Below are 455 nucleotides of genomic sequence, written 5' to 3' on the forward strand. Positions count from 1 at the left end.
ACTGAGTAGCTTCGCATCACGTCTGCTGTGTGGTAGCTTGGGTTGTGGTTGGCTTGAAGCAACGTACGGGGCTATGAAGTCCTTGTGTGCGATCTGCCATCAATTCATGCATCTCAAGCGCATGCCGACTCACTCACACACATGGCCTGTTTGCCCCCCTACTTCTCCCTACTTTGGCAGAACCTTGCTGCGGCACCGCATGCTAGATGGCGGCCACACTGGATGGCAGCCGCGGCACAGGCGCGGCCACACGATCAGGTGGGTGCAGACCTTGGTCGGCGAGGGTGGGGACCTGCTGCATTGCGCAGCCTGTTTCAGCGCACACGCCCATGTTGCACGCAGTCAGGCCCAGTACCATCTCCTTTTGTGTTTGTTTGTGGGGGGGGGGGGCGCAGCAGCATTTGTCTGCAGCGCAGGCGGGCCTTGGCCGCCTGCGTGCTCTTGCTTCATTCCCG

Source organism: Monoraphidium neglectum (genome assembly GCF_000611645.1).
Source record: "Monoraphidium neglectum strain SAG 48.87 unplaced genomic scaffold scaffold00420, whole genome shotgun sequence".
Taxonomy (NCBI): domain Eukaryota; kingdom Viridiplantae; phylum Chlorophyta; class Chlorophyceae; order Sphaeropleales; family Selenastraceae; genus Monoraphidium; species Monoraphidium neglectum.